The sequence below is a fragment of the Hevea brasiliensis genome, chromosome 18 (assembly GCF_030052815.1).
Source record: "Hevea brasiliensis isolate MT/VB/25A 57/8 chromosome 18, ASM3005281v1, whole genome shotgun sequence".
NCBI lineage: Eukaryota > Viridiplantae > Streptophyta > Magnoliopsida > Malpighiales > Euphorbiaceae > Hevea > Hevea brasiliensis.
The window spans coordinates 230,848-250,751 of record NC_079510.1 but is presented as its reverse complement, the minus strand read 5'-3'; the positions used below and the strand labels follow the sequence as shown (position 1 = coordinate 250,751).

Genomic DNA, 19,904 nt, shown 5'->3' with positions numbered 1-19,904 from the left:
CGGGTTTGGGTAGAGAATTGGTCATTATTTTGACAAAATTTGGGCAGGGTTCCTTCTTGAAAAATGAAGGTTTAAATGTCCCAAAACACCTCCAATTGGCTTCATACCAATTGGGGCAACACAAAGGGAGATATGGTAATAAAAATCTACTAGATTCAACAACAACACTACCTGCAGAGAATTCACACTCCCAATTTCAACCTCCTCCTTCTTCCAAACTCCAAATAAGCATATATGGCACTTCTATAAGCATCAATCTCAACTTAACCAAGTTAATTTCAAGAATTTACATAAGGTCCCACATTGTATACATAGACCCTAATTCCAATCACCCAATTTACACAAACTCAACTCTTTTACACTTCTTATCATATCAATAATTCAAACATCCTTATGGAGCCATTTTTCATCATTTAAAAATAGCAAACCTCACAAGATTTATGGCTGCCAAAATTAGGGTTCTTCAATTCCTTTTTATTTTTTTTCATTTTCATGCAATACTCACTCATCTCATCATTCTTATAAGATTTAAAGAAGAGAGGGAGTGGTATTTTTGCACTTATCTTGTGACCCAACTTGCAAACTTCAATTTCTGTTCTTCAAATGGGTATCTAAAGCTTCCTTAGGGTGTGGGGAGTATTTTTTATGAAGGGAGGTTAAGGTTTTATGGAGAGAAAGCTTGGGAAATCAAGCTTTGAGAAAGAAGAAAATGGAGGGAGAGAAAGCTTCCATGGTGTCGACTCAAAGAGAGAGAAGAGAAAGATAAAGAAGACCTGTGGTTGGTGAATTTTTGTCTCTTGTGTCTTATATAGATTATATAATTATTGTACTTTAAATTTTTTTTTAAATGCCATAAATTTATTTCCTTTCTTTTCTTTTCTTTCCTTTTCTTTTCTTTTCTTTTCTTCTTCTTTCTCTTCTCATTTTCCAAATTCAAATTCATAAATTTAATTTATGTTAATTATTTTATTTCCTAATTTTAATTTGACATTTAGGTCAAAATTCACCTCTAGGGGTGAAATGACCAAAATGTCCTTCATGGTGCTCATCGAGTTATTTTTATTATTTGTACCGATTAATAAATTCTCTAAATTTTATTTTATTTCTCAAAATTTTTCCTTTTTTTTTAATATTTATTTCATTAATTTATGCCTCCTCACTATAGTTTAAGTGTAGTTCTAGACATCCTGACTGTCCGAACAGATATTAGTTGTCGGAACAGTAAAATTTACGGACTATCTACGGTGAGGGCGTTACAATTCTTTCCCTCTAAATAAAATTTCATCCTCGAAATTTACACAGTGTAATTAATCGAGGGACCGCTATCTCCTTGTCTTTTTGCTTTTTTGTGTTATAATACTTTACTTTTTCTTTAGTCTGTCATATTAATCCTTGTTCTATAATCTTATCCTTATCTCGATTTACTATTGAAAATACGTAGCTCTACACAATAGTCCCAAGTTGATACTGCAATCTGCAGCTTACAGCACAAACATCAAGAGCATTGCATAGTTACTACGATATATCCCAATAGACTAACTCTTTTTTTTTTCCTCAACCAGTTCTGTACTCATCTTCTTTCATCACATATATAGCCTCCTTCTCATTTCAATCTATTATCTTTGATATGATCCTTTTAGGTTGATAATCTACCATAACCTTATGGTTCAAAGGGTTGGTGACAAGCATGTCATCTTCTAACCCATCTCTTGGTATCCTCTTTTAACAAGAGGTACAATATATATATATAGGGGTGAATATAATTAGGGTCTATCAATACATACTTAAAGGTATTATAATTAGGAAATGTACCTCTGATAACGTCTAAGGGATTTGGCTCCTCTCGAGCCATAGCGTACACATGGGGTGCTACTCCAGCCTCGGGCCGTTCTGTCATCTCAGAAGCCCTCTGTGATGTACCAGCTATCTCAGGCCTCACAGGTCTTCTACCCCTCTGTGCTACCGGGGTAGTCCTCTCTGTCTGTGGTAGTGCAGTGGGAGCACTCCCCTATGGACAACTTCGTATGAAATGATCCGTAGACCCACATCTGAAAAATCCACCAGTCAACAGTCGACACTCCCCTCTGTGTATCCTGCCATAGTGGGTACATTCTGGCACTGAAATTGATTCCCTTGTTACTGTACCCAGGGAACTAGCTATAGATACTCCAGACTGGCCCCTCTGGCCTTATGTCTGGCTCTGTGAACCCTTATGCTTCTTACTACTAGTAGCTGGTGCACTAAACTGGCCCTATCCAGGACCTCTCTTACGCTGTCTGTCCCTCCTGGACTGCTCCTCATTTCTGACTCTCTCCACATCCAGAGTTGACGCTACTAATAGGGAGAAATCTTTGAAGTGGTGAAATGTAACTATCAGTCGAATGTTGTCATTCAGTCCATCCTCAAACCTTCTACACTTATCAACCTCTGTAGGCATTAGCTCTAATGCATATCCATTAAGTCTCATAAATTCCCGTTCATATTCGGAGACTGTAAGTTGTCTCTACCTCAGTGCCAAGAATTCTCTCCTTCTGGCCTCCAAGTACACATGGCTGATGTATTTCTTTCTGAATTCAGCCAGAAAGAACTCCCAAGTGATCTGTGCAAGCTGTACCATTCTCGATACTATCACCCACCATCTATATGCATCCTCCTATAATAGGGATAGGGATAGAGCACACTCCAACTGCTGCTCTGGGGTACAGTGGAGTTGCTGCAAAACCCTCTCTGTCCTCTCCAGCTAATACTTTGCTGCGGCTGGATCATCCTCTCTCTTACCCCTAAAGTCAAATGCCCCATACTTCCGCAGTCTCTCTAGTGGGGATCTATATACAGGTTGCGGCTGTGGGGGTGATGGTGGCTGTACAGGTGGTGGTGGTGCTGGCTGTGGCTGAGGTATAGCTCTGGTGACCTGACAGAGCAGCTGTGTCATCTGTTCATAGAGCGCCTGCTGTGCCCTACTCACAGTACATCAAGATGACTCTGCTCAGCTGCTTCACTCCCTACTAGGAGCAGGTGCAGGTGCATGACTCTCTACCTCCTCCTCTATCGGTCTTGGAGGTCCGTGCTCTGAAGGATCAGATGCCATCGATCCTATAAAACAGACAAAGAACAGATCTGCATTAATGTCACCTCGACTTTATCTAAAGGCCCATGCATGTGATACAACTATTTCTTTCTATCTATTTAGGTCTAGGACCGCCTAAACCTTTGCTCTGATACCACTAAATGTGACGCCTCTTACCCGTCTATTGTATAGCCGAGCAAGAAGTGCCACATTTGGTGCCGGAGCACCTTATCTTGTTTTATCATATCTATTGTAAAATTTTGATGTCATTTAAAACATGTATTCTATGTGTAAATTTTTTTTTATATCTTATTTCTGTGGAGACCCGGACAGAGCCTTCCCTATTTTATTAGCATTTGGCGGGTTCCACTAATCACCTGTTGACATGTCCATATTCATTTCACACATTTCCATATCATATTCTCTTGTATCATATCATTTACAATTATTTATGAGATCTAAAAATGAAGTATCATCTATTGCATTCATATAAAAATTCATAGATAATAAGTTACAAGTTTTCATTTCAATCTTAAAGTTTAATTACAAGTCCAAAATGAAATACATCATGACTAGACATAATGAACCAAAATACTAGTCTATACATGGGCCCTACCAAAATACAAAACACCGGTGAGGTGACTCTGGACAATGGCAGATCCGGTCAGAGCTCTATCAGTGCACTACTGATGCTGCTACTGCGGCTGCTGCAGCTGATGGGACTGATCTCCTGTACCTACGCCATGGAAAACCAACGCACTAAGCATAACGTTTAGTAGTGCATAATTTATAATAACAATAATTTAACAATTGAAATAATATCTACAAATCATAATTTATGGGTCTTTTACATTTTTATTGCTCTTTGGAAGCAATTAACATTATCGGGATCTTTTATGATTACTTATTATATTTTAAGTCTTAATTAATTTTTATCAGTGCCCAAGAAACCTATAACAAATTATCAAAGCTGGATGCACGGGTGTATACTAGTTAGACAGCTATATGTCTATCCAGTATACGTCTGTCAGGCACGAGGCCAGTTATCGGGCATGAAACCCACTGTCAGGCTTATAAAGCCAGAAATAAAGTAGGCACAATGGCCAATGGGTAGGCATATAGCCTGTAGAATAATCATATCAGACATATATTATCAGTTCATGATTTGCTCTATAAGCAGTACTGCTATTTGTGGTCCCTAATTGGTATACCAATCGATCCAAACTGAATAAATAAGTCTAGGTATACTATGGGCAATCGTACCTTGTTACATTTTTATTTGAATGTTCATATCACTTTATAGTGGGAAAATAGGTCTCACATACCTCTTTCAAGTAGTTTAGTGTTTAATAGCTTGTTAGGGTTAAATGCCCTACCATAAGATAATTTATCTCATGGACCATTCTTTAGTTTCAGTTTTTGTGTCTCATTTTTACCTATCCAATTGATCAGGTTGCAGCCACTATTTGGCCACACTTCCTTCATAGAAGTTGTTCCCCTATGTTTTATCTTTATTTTCCTTTTTGAATAATGTCAATTTGATTTTCAAAACTCAAGTTATGGTCAGATAACCATAACTGACTCATTTCCAGATTCTGGTTCCTTAACTAGGCAGCTTTCGGACTTAAAGTTTACCTAATTAATGGAACAGGTTTCAGTCACTTTTAGGCATGGTGATCTTTACAGAAACTGTTGCCCTATGTATTTTGGTCACTTATAATTTTTAATCACAATTTTTAAGTTTTTTGGTGTTATTTATGGCCAAATAACTGACCTGGGCTCATATACCTTGTGCTAACAGGGGCTCAGTTCAGGACAGTGACTGCAGGTTACTTTTTGAGGTTCTTAAGCTCATAATTTGAGGAAGGTTCCTTCATAAGATTTGTTCCTCTATGTCTTAGGGACTCCCAGGTACAATTTCATAATTTTTAAAGCTTGGTATAGTGAGTTATGGCCAATGTATAGACCTGGACTCTTAATCCTATAAAGGCAATAGTCAACTTCAGGGTAGTATGTTTGACCCTCTTTGTAGGGTCTTTACACTTAGAATTTGGCAAAGGTGTCTGAATGAATATTATAGCCCTAAGTATCATGTTTCCATATCATATTGGCACATCTCAAATGGAATTTCCTAGTGGGAGTTATGGCCAAATGAACACACGATATCAAATGGCACTCTGGGTTCAACTTAACATTTTCCAGATTTCAATTCCTAACTTTGGCTAATATTTTTCCTAGGATGCAATGGGTTTTGGAGCTTAGTCAAAACATAAAAATTGTTGTGCTATGTCTTATAAAACTTTTAGCACTAGTTTCATTCAATTTGCAACTTTGGAGACCAAGTTATGGTATTTTTGCCAAGACTGGTCAGGCATACCAAAGGAACATTGTTTTGGTCAATTTCTGGGTTGGCAGTTTTAGTGACCCAAATTTTGCTAACAATTTGACTTGGTTAAAGGCAAAACTGGGTTAAGTGGTCTCCATGAAAAGTGTAGCCCTATGTCTTATAAAATTCCATTTAAGATGTGCCAATATGATATGAAAACATGATACTTAGGGCTACAACATTGGTTTAGACACCTTTGCCAAATTCTAAGTGTAAAGACCCTACAAAGAGGGTCAAACATACTACCCTGAAGTTGACTATTGCCTTTATAGGATTAAGAGTCCAGGTCAATACATTGACCATAACTCACTATACCAAGCTTGAAAAATTATGAAATTGTACCTGGAAGTCTCTAAGACATAGAGGAACAAATCTTATGAAGGAACCTAAGTCTAAAAATGACTATAAAATGATTAAATGACTGGTCAAAGTTTATTGACCAGGAATTGCCAATTCTAGATAGCTTAGAGGCCAATGGACCAGTTATGGTATTTTGACCATAACTTGAGTTTTATAACCCCAAATTGAGTGATTCAAAAACTGAAATTCAAGTTTAAACATAGAGGAGCAATTGTTATGAAGGAAGTGTGATCAAATAGACATCCTAACCTAGCCAAATTCCTAGATAAAATTAATACATCAAAATGAACCTAAAGAAAGGTTCATGGAAAAATGCTATACATGATAATTAAAATACTCATAAGGCTGATTAAATATTAAAAATGATATGAATATGTAAATTGGGTCTAATGTCCTATTGATATGAAATTAATGGTACCACTGAACAGTACCAGAAAATAGTAATAATGAATAGTGCTAAAATAATTAAAAATATTTAATTGCCCATAGTATACCTAGACTTATTTATTTAGTTTGGATAAATTGGTATACTAATTAGAGACTACAGATAGTAGTACTGCCTGCTGAGAAAATCATGAACTGACAATATATGTCTGGTATAATTGTTCTACAGGCTATATGCCTACTTACTGACCATTGTGCCTACTATATTTCTGGCTTTAGAAGCCTGACAGCGGGTCTAGTGCCAGACAGCTGGCCTCGTGTCTGACAGATATATACAGGGTAGACATATGGCTGTCTAACCCGTATACTCCCGTGTATCCAGCTCTTATAGTTTGTTATAGGTTTCTTGGGCATTGATAATGATTAATTAATACTAAATATACAATAAGTAAATAGAAAGGATGCCAATAAGCGTTATGCTTAGTGCGTTGGTTTTCCATCACGTAGGTACTGGAGATCAGTCCCAGTAGCCGCAGCAGCTGTAGCAGTAGCAGTAGTAGTGCTTACACAGAGACTGATCAGATCTGCCAGTATTTACTAGTCACCTCTATAGTTGTATTTATTTTTGGTAGGGCCCATGTATGTCTAGATTTTGTACTTTTTATTCATTGTACATAAACACATGATGTATTCCATTTTGAGATTGTAATGTAAACTTGTAATTTATTATTTATGAATTTCTATATGAATGCAATAGATGATATTTTTGAGATCTCATAAATAACTGTGAATGAAATGATAAAAGAGAATATGATATGAAAATGTGTGAAATGGATATGAACATGTGAACAGGTGATTAGTGGAAACCCGCCATATGCTAATAAAATAGAGGAGACTCTGTCCGTGTCTCCACAGAAATAAGTTATAAAAAAAAAATTCTACACATGGATTACTATTTTTAAATGACATTAAAAGTTTACAATAAATATGATAAAACAAGATAGGGTGTTCCGGCACCGAATGTGGCACTTCTTACTCGGCTATATAGTAGACGGGTAAGGGGCATCACAGGAATTATTGTCATAATGTTGTTGCTAATAGTCATTCATAGAAACAAAAGGCTTAATCTATTTGATCATTCCCATTGCTTATGGTACAACTTCTCTTCTTCACTGCTTGTATCTATAATAGCAGCAGGTTTGTCTTCCAATAATGCTAAGTCAAATTCCAAGACACCTAAATAGAACTTGACTTACTCAGACATTTAGAGAAGTTTAGCCCATTGAATACAATAACAGATGAAGCATGCAAATGAAGAGTAATAGCTACAAAATAATATATATACATACTAAAATTGAAATATATTCAGACAATTTAAACAATTAGAGTATACTACAACTCTTCTTTGAGTAGATACTATAATATATTTTCCTAAATTAAATGCCTTTAAACTTTATTTATATAATAATTTTATATAAGTCATCAAATATACACGTTGTCTTTGAACATCCAATACATATTTGATAAAATATTATTGTCCTTATAATTCTCACTATTCATAGAATAATTGATTTATCTTTGAGTAAAATCCTTAAGTTTCGATGACTAGTGGGTATCAATTAATCCATTTTTCATTATAGGCATCTATTAATATAGATAATTGATAATTTTTATATACATGTAAACATCATTCATAGTTCGGTCACTCTAATGACTAACAAATTATTAATTTTATTTTATTTTAGCTTGGCCACTTTGGAGACTAACAAACTAAAATAAATAACACAAGTTATACATATAATTTTTGTATCTTAATAAACCTAATATTTATTCAATAATAAGGTTTAATTATAATTCTTAATTAAATTGGGTAGAGAACAGAATTTAATTTCTTTAAAGGGGAAAAATTAAATTCCCTTACAACAGAAATTATGTGTTATTCTAATTCTTATAACCAAAATTCAATTATTAGAGTTTCATCCAAACTTAAATAATAATAATAATAATAATAATAATAATAATAATAATAATAATAATAATTTTTAATTTCGTTTCATTCTGGGAATTAACTTCCCAGCTTCAATCCTCTTTTAACGCAAATGTATGAATGTTTGATGGCCAATTGTATTTTGGCCAAAAACATAAATTTAGTTTTTTTTTTTTTTATTTAAAAAACATGGATCCTTCATCAGGTTTTCAAAGGGCTTTTAGGAATAAGTATCCTAAAATTCTTGGCCAAATCTTGTTTGGCAGACTTAATTAATTAATTAATTTTTTTAATTAATTAAGAATTAATTATTAATAATTAATTCTTAATCTTCAACTTTTAAGACCTATATTTTAATTATACTCATATCTAATATCAAGAATATTAACATCATGTTCATCGTAAATTTAATAGAGAAATTTAATTGTTCAAAACCTAGGGCTCTAATACTACATATAAAATAATTCTTAATAAATCATAACAATCATAAACATAATATGAATCATAAACATAATATTCAACTATCACCCTAATAATGGATATTGAATAAATAAATTCTCACATATCTGAAAAGCGTACCTGATATGGAGTTTAATTGATCCATGATAATAATTGAGAGAGACCTTTGATTCAATAAACTGATTTCTACCTCTTGACCCTTCTTGATTTACACACAAAACTTTAATGATGAAAAACTTTCTTGACATTACTCTAATATCTCTGACTTTATGAAAGAGAATATATGTGATTTTATATGGGTAAAGAGAGGATCAGATTATATATATATATATATATATATATATATATATATATATATATATATATATATATATATATATATATATCCAATACTTAATCTATACGTTTATTAATTATTCTTATACAATTAGAATTAGGATTTATTTTAATTAAAGTAAATATCAATTAATAAAGGGCCATATTAAAGGATTGATTTTGACCATTTTAATTTTTTAAAGTCACGAGCAAAATCTTACGTTACATGCATCACTGCTTTCGTATTAAGAGTCACTAGAAACCTTTACACATTTTCATGATCTAATTTAGCTTCCAAGATATTCCAATCCTCCGCTGGCCATACATAAATATATGCATAGGGTAGCGAGTTATCACTTATCAGAAAGCTGGGAAAAAACGGAGAGTATGGCAGAAGTAAAGCTCTTCAGTTACTGATCAAGCCCATATAGTTTGAGAGTGGTGTGGCCACTAAAACTGAAGCGTATTGAGTATGAAGAAGTACTTGAAGATCTTTCTAACAAAAGCCGCTTTCCTTCTACAGTATAATCCTATTTATAAGAAGATCCCTGCACTTATTCATAATGGAAAAGGCATCTGTGAATCTCTTCTCATCCTTGAATGCTTGGAGGAAACTTGGAAACAAAATCCATTGCTTCCGGACGATCCGTACCAACGAGCCACAGCTCTCTTCTGGGCTAATTACAGTGATGAGAAGGTAATATTATAATTGTCCCATTACTTTTTAATTTTCAAATTTAATTGCAACATTGATAATTTTAAATTATTATGATTTTATTAATTTCAAGCCGATCTTATTATAGATTTAAGACATATGGTACTCTCATCATAAATAAATAGTGTGTCTTGAACCCACAATGAGTTGAGTCTAGGTTACCCAATTAAATACACTAATTATATCATTTCTATTTCTTTTTTCTTGAGGCAGATCTTACAAACAATTAGATTTGGTGCTCTCAAAAAGCAAGGACAAGAACAGGAAGAAGTAATTATTTCAACCATAGAGAGCTTCAAATATTTAGAAGAAGAGCTAAGGGGAAAGAAATTCTTTAGAGGGGAGACCATTGGACTAGCATATCATGCATTGGGTTGGATTGCCTATTACATGGATGTATATGAGGAGGTAATTGGTGTAAAAGTGATAGACCAAGAAAAATTCCCATTATTAGTGGGATGGATCCAAGAATTCTCAAATATCCCAATTATCAAGAAAAGTTGGCCTCCAAGAGACAAACTCTTTGATAGGTTTGCTAGCTTTCGTAAGGCTTGAAGGAACGGAAGCGTGAAAAACACAAGTTTATACCATTGAATTCAAAAATTTTCACCTAGGGTCACATGCATCATGCAAGATTTTTTTTTTATCTATTTGATTTCAATGATAAACAACATATTAAAACTCTTTTAATATGTTTTTGGATCTGTATTTTCCATTTAAGATTTTAAAATTAATCAGATTAATTTTAGAACCATAGATTAAATCAAGAATGATTACACTAACCTCTTGATGCACTGCAACGTGTCTGTGCCTTTGAGATTCATCTTCAGGACACCAGATGTTGTCCCTCTAGCTTGTCCACACCAAGAACACCTATGGCAGCCCTTGAACAGCTTCTAAAGCTTTTTCTATTAATTAGAAATTCAAGTTCTGCCTTTTAAGAGATTAAAGATGTAAACAGGACACTAGAAACAATTTCTAGTGTTCTTAATTCAAGATATTGATGGCTAATCTCTTTGAATTGATGAGAGATGAAGAAGAATAGATGGAGACCTCAAAATGGCGTGACAAAGGAGGAGTGGCTGCTGGTTGCTTTTTTTTTTTCATAACAACACTTATATTGCTAGGTTAACACATTAAACCCTTGCCACATGTCACCCTTTTATTAGCTCTAGGTTTAAGTGACCCAATCACATTGTGCCAAGTGTCAAACCTATATTTAATCTTAATATTAATCATCTTACATGATTAAAAACATTTGGCAAGCTTATGTGTAATCCCATGTGTCACCATCTCATGGTGCCACGTGTCACACTGTGAAATGACCAAAATGCCCCTGTGTCTTAATTTTGAGTTCTCAACCCAAAATAATTATTTCTCTTCTTCTAATCAATTTATGTCAAATATAAATTAATTAATTAATTAATCTCTATTAATTAATTTCTCATTAATTAAATTCATATTTAAATACTTTAAATATAAATTTAACTTATACTACACATCCAATAATCTAGATTTGGTTTCAAGTCATGCTAGGGATTTTGTAATCTAATTGCAAACCAAATCTATTTAATTAATCAATTAAACTCTTTAATTAATTAATTAATTAAATCATATTTAATTAGGTGATAACTTGTGTATGTGTGTGACTTACTAGGCTCATCACTAATTGGCAATGAGACATGATATCAACTCTTAATATCATCAGAACTCTTTCTTACCATAAATGATTTCTCTAAATCATTTTATGCGCCTCATAGACCATGGTTAACACCTAGCATAGCATGCCATGGCCACCCAATTAGTAATAAGGTTTACCTTAAATGAACCTATAATCATATGTTACCATGCACTAGAATCTCTCTGTTATAAAATCCCAACTTAAGCTGGAGTTATGGTTTATGTCAAACTCCATTTGCTATGAATATTATGTTCTCTTTTAATTCCAGTTCTTGATTAAAAAATATTTTCTCATCAGAAACTCTTTTCTGAATAAATCTATCTGTCCTAGCTAGGAACTTGAAACATCAAGAACAATTAAATGAACATAGGATTTTATCTCTATTTACTTAGAGGAACAGATTCCATCTTGATCAACACCTACCTCCATATATAACTAGTAGGAGCCAACACATGCCCACATACCCATACATAGTACAAGTATGAAAGTAGTATCAAACTCAAACCACCTATATACAAGATAACTGTGCTATCTCAGGTCTAAAGATTATATGCACTTATATGATTTATGATAATACATTGACAAGGGTAAACTCCATATGCTTGTCATAAGTGTCACTGGTTCGGCCTACTTATCATTTATAAGTGCCTATCATGTTTGTCATATGGCATGAGACTCACCATTCCATCTTATTTATATCTCATATAAATAACTTGGGAACAAACATGAATACAATCTTTCTGGATAAGTCATGTCCTTATTATGAAGTATCCTCGATTGTGAACCTATTTATGATACTTTGTACTAGAAATACTGTCACTCATATTCTTAACAACTTAAGAATAGAATTTCTAACAAAATATCAATGGACCTTTTCTATTACACATAAATATATTATGTAAACGGAAAAGTGGAAATGCCTTTTATTAATAAAATATGTACAAGATACATACTAAATGATATGCTCTAGGGCATACTACTAACAATCTCCCACTAGCACTAGAGCCATTCATTACAATACCTTAGACCCATCTTCTCAAGATGTCAGTCTAACTGAGCTTGTGACAAAGGTTTAGTGAATGGATCAGCTGGTTTTTCAGCTGATGTTATTTTTCTGCATGGCTATATCGCCTTGCCCAACTATATCTCTGATAATGTGGTAGTGCCTTTCTATGTGTTTGGATTTTGGGTGAGACCTTAGTTCCTTAGCCTGTATGACTGCTCCATTGTTGTCACAGTGTAGTGGAACTGTTGACTCAATGGAAGGAACTACTGTAAGTTTTGTCACGAACTTCTTTATCTAAACAGCTTCCTTTGCAGCATCTGATGCAGCAATATACTCAGCCTCCGTAGTGGAATCTGCAGTTGTGCTTTGTTTGGAACTCTTCCAACTGACTGCACCTCCATTACAAATGAACACATATCCAGAGGTAGACTTTCTATCATCGATATCTGATTGGAAGTCAGAATCAGTATAACCATCCAATTGCAAGTCTCCACCTCCATAAATCAAGAATAAATCCTTAGTTCTTCTCAAGTACTTAAGGATATTCTTGACAGCTATCCAATGTTCCAAACCTGGATTGGATTGATACTCGCTAGTCAAACTAACAGCATATGCGATATCCGGCCTAGTACACAACATTGCATACATTAAACTTCCAATAGCCGAAGCATATGGAATCCTGGCCATCTTATCTCTTTCTTCAGGTGTCTTTGGAGACATCTCTTTAGAAAGGTGGATACCATGTCTCACTGGTAACAATCCTCTCTTGGAATCAAGCATGTTAAACCTCTTTAACACCTTTTCCAAGTATAGACTTTGGGATAAACCAATTATTCTTTTTGCTCTATCTCTATAGATGCGAATCCCAAGAATATAGGTTACCTCCCTTAAGTCTTTCATGGAGAATGTATTTGACAACCATACCTTTATAGTTGTCAACATACCTGTGTCATTACCCACCAACAGTATGTCATCCACATATAAGACAAGGAAAGTGATAGCACTGTCACTAACCTTCTTATATCCATTTAAAAATGCACTTTTAACATCCATTTGATAAAGCATGAAATTCTTAAAACATGCAAATGCACATAACATTCTAATAGCTTCAATTCTAGCAACCGGAGCAAAGGTTTCATCAAAATCAATACCTTCCTCTTGGTTGTATCTTTGAGCTACTAGTCTAGCTTTATTTCTAACTACATGTCCTTTTTCATCCATCTTATTCCTAAATACCCATTTAGTTCCAATAACATAGTGCTTTTTAGGTTTAGGAACAAGTGTCCACACTTTATTTCTTTCAAATTGATTTAGTTCCTCTTGCATAGCAAAAAGCCAATTTTCATCATTTTGAGCATCATCATATGTTTTTGGTTCAAATTGAGAAACAAAAGCAACATTACCAAAATATCTTCTAAGTTGAGCTCTTGTCATCATTCTTTGTGATGGACTATCAAGAATGTCATCTTTGGAATGATTTCTATGGTACCTCCATTCTTGTGGAATATCTTGATGTTGAGGTTCCTCAATTTGTAGTTCTTCCACATTTGGTTGGGAGTCTTCTTGAAATTTAACATTTGTAGAGCAAGGAAGTTCTTCTTCTTTGTCATTTTGATCATCCTCCACTAGTTCTTTTGAATCAAGCTCATCTTTATTTGAATTCTTTGAATTTAGAATCTGCTCAATTTCATCATCACAAGAATCTTTCCTTTGCAAGGAAGTGTTAGCATCATCAAAAAGTATATGCATTGATTCTTCCATGGTCAATGTTTTTCTATTGAAAATCCTATATGCTTTGCTATTTGTTGAATAGCCTAGAAATATTCCTTCACAAGATTTAGCATCAAATTTCTTGAGATTGCTGTCTTTGTTATTCAAAATGTAACATTTGCAGCCAAAGACATGAAAATATGCAATATTGGGTTTTCTTCCTTTCCATAGTTCATAAGGAGTTTTCTTTAAAATAGCTCTAATGGAAACTCTGTTCAAAATGTAGCATCTTTGTATTCTGACTTCTGTCCAGAAATATTTTGGTAAACTGTTTTCATTCAGCATTGTTCTTGCCATTTCTTGCAAAGATCTGTTTTTCCTTTCAACAACCCCATTTTGTTGTGGAGTTCTAGGAGCTGAAAATGTATGATAAATACCATTTTGAGAGCAGAAATTTTCAAACAAATTATTTTCAAATTCTTTTCCATGATCACTCCTCAAAGATGTAATGCAATATCCTTTTTCATTTTGAGTTCTTTTGCAAAAAGCATCAAATATATCAAAGGTTTCATCTTTATGAGCAAGAAAGAAAGTCCATGTGAATCTTGAAAAATCATCAACAATTACAAATGTATATGCCTTGCCTCCTAGACTTCTAGTTGTGATTGGGCCAAAAAGATCAAGATGTAATAATTCCAATGGTCTAGACGTAGTTACAACATTTTTTGATTTAAAAGATGATTTTGTATGCTTACCAAGTGCACAAGCTTTGCATTGAAATTTTTTTTCAAATCTTAGCTTTGGAAGTCCTCTAACAAGGTTCCTTCTAGAGAGTTTAGCAAGTGTACTCATGCTAGCATGTCCTAATTTTCTATGCCATAACCATGCACTATCATCTGAAGTCATAAAGCATGTTTCACAATTTTCTTCAAGACTTGTTAAATCAAGTAGGTAAATATTATCTATTCTAGCACCAGCAAACATAACATTATTTCCATGAATCTCACAATGTGTAGAAGTAAAAATAACTTTAAAACCATTATCACATAATCGACTAACACTTAAAAGATTATACTTTAATCCTTGAACTAATGCAATATTCTCAATGCAAGGATTTTTACCAATAGTTCTACATCCAATAATTTTAGCTTTACTTTTATCACCAAATTTGACATAACCTTCTTCTTTCAAAGTAAGAGAGGAAAACTTGCCTTTATTTCCTGTCATGTGCCTAGAGCAGCCACTATCAATGTACCAATGTTCTGTTTCCAGCATACTCCTTAGGCAGATCTGAAATCAGTTAACTGTTCTTAGGTACCCAAGCAACTTTGGGTCCTTGTGTGTTAGTAATATTAGGTAAAGTTCCTTTAGGCACCCATACTTTCTTTGCCTTAAAGGTTCCTTTCCTAATAGGACAAGCATTAATCATATGACCTTTATGATTACAATAAAAGCATGTAATACTTGGTTGAGAAAAGGATGTAGCTTTAACAAAAAATTGTTTGTATTTTCCATATTTCATAAATCCATCATAACCAATTCCAGATTTTTCATTTGTGGATCTTTGATTCCCAAGAAGTATATCAAGTGTTTCTTTTCCTTTTGTAAATTTAGTTAAATTTCTTGTCAAAGATTCAACTTTTGCTTCAAGAATTCTATTTTTCTCAAGAAGTTGTTCACACACTTCTTTTGATCTTTGAAGCTCATCATTAACTTCCTTAAATAATTTCATTTGAGATTTGTAAAATTCATTTTCTTTTGAAACCATACTCAAGGAAATATTTTCTGATCTTAAAGCACAATTTTCATGAACTAAAATTTTGCATTTCTTTTTAAAAGTTCTATATTTATCATATGTCTTCACAAATGCAAGTTCTAATTCATCAACATTAGAAAGTTCAAGATTTACCTCATTTTCACTATCTTCGATGTGTGAGCTTTCACCTTTCTCTTCAATTGCCATCATACAAGTGTTTGCAGCTTCTTTGTCACTTGTTTCATCATTTGATGAAGAGTCACTATCACTCCATGTTGCTGCCATTGCCTTTTTGCTTTTATCCTTTCTAAACTTGTTTTTCTTCTTCAATGTAGGACATTTTGGCTTAATGTGGCCTGGTTTGTTACACTCATAACAAACTATTTCACTTGAATGATTTGGAGTCTTTGGAGCATATTTCTTTGTGAACTTCTTGTATTTGCTTCCACCTTTTCTAAATGCTCTTTTGAATCTTTTGACTATCATTGCCATATCTTCATCATCATCACTTGAAGCACTTGAATTATCACTTGAACTAGCTTTAAAAGCAACACTTTTCTTTTTCTCATCTACCTTTTCAGATATGAAAGCTATACCTTTCTTTTTCTTTTGATCACCTTCTTTTTCATCTTTCTTATAGATCATCTCATGTGCAATGAGAGAACCAATTAGCTCATCATAGGTGTATTTTCTGAAATCCTTGGTGTCTTGAATAACAATAGTCTTTGCTTCCCATGACTTTGGAAAAGACCTCAGAATTTTCTTTACAAGTTCTTGTTCCTCAAATCTCTTTCCAAGACTTTTAAGTAGATTGACAAGATCTGTAAATCTGGTCCTCATCTCAGCAATAGTTTCACCAGGTTTCATCTCAAACAACTCATAATCACGGATGAGGAGGTTTGCCTTTGACTCTTTCACCACATCAGTTCCTTCATATGTGACTTCTAGTTTGTCCCATATTTCTTTTGCTGTTTGACATCCTGAAATACGATTATACTCATTAATATCAAGAGCACAATGAAGAATGTTAATAGCTTTAGCATTTGTAGAAATTTTCTTCCAATCATTATCATCAAATTCAATTTCAGCTTTAGGAATTTGTACAGTTCCTTCACTGTTTTTATAAGGAATATAAGGACCATCTTTAATTATTCTCCAAGCATCAATGTCAACAGATTGTATAAAGTTTCTCATTCTAGTTTTCCAAAAAGAATAATTTGTGCCATTAAAAAGTGGTGGTCTAGTGATAGAATAACCTTCAGCTAAGGGGGCAGGTATACCAGCAGAGTTTCTAAATGAACTAGCCATGTGTATGGATCACTCTAAGGGGTTTAATCCTCAAGCAAGAGAGACAAGCTCTGATACCAAATTGATGTCCCAAAATATATCCAAGAGGGGGGTGAATTGGACTTTAAAAATAATTTTCGGTTCTTGCTCAAAACCTTTGAAAATTGCAGCTAGGTTCAACTCAATTTACTAATGTGAAATATGAACAATACAGCTCTATTGACAAGTTGATTCAAAGTTAGGCTATATGCAATCAGTATACTGATCTAACAAATTATATCAGCATTCAGCAGAGATATCAGTAATCTGGATAAGTTTTTAACACAGTAACCAGAGCAAGATACGGATATATTAAGCGGCGAGATCAAACAACAAGCAGATTAAATCAGATATCAGCAGATTTAGCAGTAAACTAATTTTCTCAGTCTGCAGCAAGGTTAACAGCAAATGGCCTCAACTTTCATATCAGCAAAAGCATATCAATCATAAAGTTAAATTGCATAAATGTAAAGAGCAAGGGTTGAGAAAATGAACACTGAAATTTTTATAGTGATTCAGCTCAACTAGCCTACATCCACTCTCTCAAAGATCCCACTTTGAGTCTTCACTTCACTATTCTTCTCTTTTAAAGGCAAGAGACAAAAGCCCTTTACAAATCTTCTCACCAAAGCTTTTACAAGTAGCTTCACACTTCTACCAAGTGTTATCCAAACACTTTTCACAACCAAGCTTCAATAGGAGATTGAATGACCTCTCATAAATGATAATAATGTGTTTAAAACTCACTCTCACTCAATACAACAGAATCTATAAAGAAGAGTTGAGTAAGTAAGCCAATGATGAGCAATAAAACACTTTGAGCACTTTGAATGAAAGCTTTTATGATTTTGAACAGTGGAGAGTCTTTCATTAAGTGCAAAATGGCCAAAGGTAGGTGTATTTATAGCTTTGGAACATTTTTGACCATTTGAGAACTCATTTGAACGTTACAGATATGAATTTCAAGAAAATAGCCGTTATTTTGTCTTTTTCTGCGATGTTGTGCAGAGTTGAGACAATTAGCATACTGGAGAAAATAGCAAACCAGTTAGCATACTAAAATAAGTAGCAAACCAGTTAGCATACCAGGAAAACTTTTCTGCATAACTTTCAAAGCTATAAAACTTTACACCAAATCATAGTCAAACACTTTTTAGGCCAATAATGATATTTAAAAGAAAAATCTTTTGAGGGATTAAAAATAAGTATCATTGACTTCTACTCCTCAATTCTTTTCACAAGCAATCCTAAAAAATAAAACTAACTCTTAGACTATATGTACCTTCAAATCTGATTTTCAATGCAGCCTTGGAAGGTAACATTTTCTTCTTTTATCTCCTTTGATTCGTCCTGTGTTATCTTTAGAATGACATCCTTTCTTCAGAAGCACGAATCCATCATAACATCCTTGTGACTTTTCCTTTTGTTCTTTTGAGAAGCACAACACTTAAAAGAATGTTAGTTTGATTCTAGTTGAGTTTTGGTATCATCAAAATCTATGCTCCTTTGAGCTTGTGGGGTCAACACTCTCTATTCACAAGATTTTTAACACCAATATGTATTGTTGATATGATCATGTACTTGATGTTTGCATGTTAATGAATAATATATTAAGAATGGCTTTCAAATTCAGTTTAGTTTTAAATCGATAAATTTAGCTTTATTTGGAATAAATCATTTGTACAACAATTATTCAATTGAATTGGATTCTTACAAAGTTTTAGTTCCAAGCGAGAAGTATAAGATTAACTCTATCAAATATATATACAACAGATTAATGGATTTAAGGATTAATCATAATTAATCAATATATTATGAAATAAAAAATAAATATTAATTATATTATATAATTAATTAATGTTTTATAAATCGATAATATTATATTAAATTATATCAAAATTAGTAGTTTGATATATTTTGTAAACAAATTATTAAAATAAATCTAGTAAATTTTTATATATTATCTTTTCTAAGAAATAATTTAAAATAGTGGTTATTTAGATTAAAATAATAATATTTTATGATAAAAGAAATATTTAGAATAAATTTTCCACAATAATAAATTTATTTATATTGACGAAAAATAAAATTTTATAGCACAATATAATTAGAGAAAGTTGATATATTCTTCACATTATGAAAGAAATTAAAATAAAAAAAATTCCCACTATTGGAATAGTGGCTGCAAGAATTCTCAAATGTCCTAATAATCCAAGAAAATTGGCCACCTTGAGACAAACTTATTACCAAATTTGTTGCCAGTCGTCAGGCCAACATTGCAAGAAGACTTGAATGAAGTTCTAAGTTTTCACTTTTGACAAATAATCAAACAAAACAAAGGCAACATATCACCTTAGTTAGGGTTCAGTTCTCACATATCACCAATTCTTTAAAGAAGAGAAATTGGACTAGTGGATTTTGATAGTTGCAATAGGGCGGCTTCTTCACTTCATTAGTGCATTTGAGGAGGTTAGACCTAGAAACTCATGGGCCAAAAAATTGTCCTACTGTTCATATAAGGAATGCAAGAATTTGCCATTGCCTCAGCAATCCAAGAAAGTCAGCCACTTGAAGACAAACTATTAGCAAGTTAATTTGTTGGCTTTTTTATTATTCAAATTAAAAGATTTTAAATGTGTTTCTTTGATCTAAAATATTTTAAAAAATCATTTATTTCAAATGAAATTGTATGAGCTGAATTGGTTAAAAAACACCACAATTAGTTTGACTTTTAGGATTTGCCAAAGCTTAA

The 19,904-nt window shown here is 33.2% G+C and overlaps 1 pseudogene; it reads left to right on the top strand.

Moving 5' to 3' along the window:
- The first annotated feature begins 9,345 nt into the window (after positions 1-9,345).
- On the top strand, positions 9,346-10,228 carry LOC131175806 (probable glutathione S-transferase; annotated as a pseudogene).
- The last annotated feature ends 9,676 nt before the right edge of the window (positions 10,229-19,904 follow it).